The sequence below is a fragment of the Ammodytes marinus genome (genome assembly GCF_949987685.1).
Source record: "Ammodytes marinus genome assembly, chromosome: 7".
Classification (NCBI taxonomy): Eukaryota; Metazoa; Chordata; class Actinopteri; order Uranoscopiformes; family Ammodytidae; genus Ammodytes; species Ammodytes marinus.
Window position 1 is genome coordinate 631744 of NC_137211.1, and position 669 is coordinate 632412.

Sequence of the window (669 nt, forward strand, 5' to 3'; positions counted from 1 at the left end):
GTTTAAAAATAATAAAAAGGGCAGTCAGTAAAAAAGTTTTTAAATTTCTCCTTCTAAATTTTTTTATTCTTATTTCTTTATTATTTATTATTTTGGGGCGACTGTGTCTCAGTTGGTAGAGCGGGTCGGCCGATGATCAAAGGGTTGGAGGTTCGATCCCCGCCCTGCCACCTGTGTCATAGTTGTTGTGTCCTTGGGCAAGACACTTAACCCACCTTGCCTCGTGTGAATGTCGATAGTTAGCCTGCTATCGGTGTATGAATGTGTGTGTGAATGGTAACGTGGGAAAGGAAAACAGGTCTCCCTTGTAAAAGAGTCTTCGGTCTCAATGGGATTTACCTGTAGAAATAAAGGTTAAAAAATAAATAAAAATTACACAGTTTTTTTGTGTAAAAAAAAAGTTTCACAGCTCATAAATTAATTTAGAAGAACAGGAGAATAGTTTTTATTATTTTATTTTTCACCTACATACAGTATGTCGACTCCATCCATAGATAATGCCTTGACCGGATCTATGTGTTGTATATCTACGCTCCCAGCTGTCTGTCTGTAACTCAGTATTCAGACTGTACTTTCAGAGCTACACTCGAACTTGCACTCTTCTGTCTCTCCCTTCCTTTTTCTCTCTCTCTCTGTCTACCTGTCTGTCTGTCTGTTTACCTGTCTGTG

At 38.6% G+C, this 669-nt stretch overlaps 1 protein-coding gene across 1 annotated transcript in view; it reads left to right on the plus strand.

The window, feature by feature from the left end:
- Positions 1-577: 577 nt before the first annotated feature.
- LOC307253521 (transcription factor E3-like) overlaps positions 578-669 on the plus strand; it is a gene marked incomplete at its 3' end in the record, with an annotated part of 17260 nt that continues 17168 nt past the window's right edge. The window contains exon 1 of the mRNA XM_080031628.1: positions 578-669. This exon is cut by the window's right edge and continues 305 nt beyond it.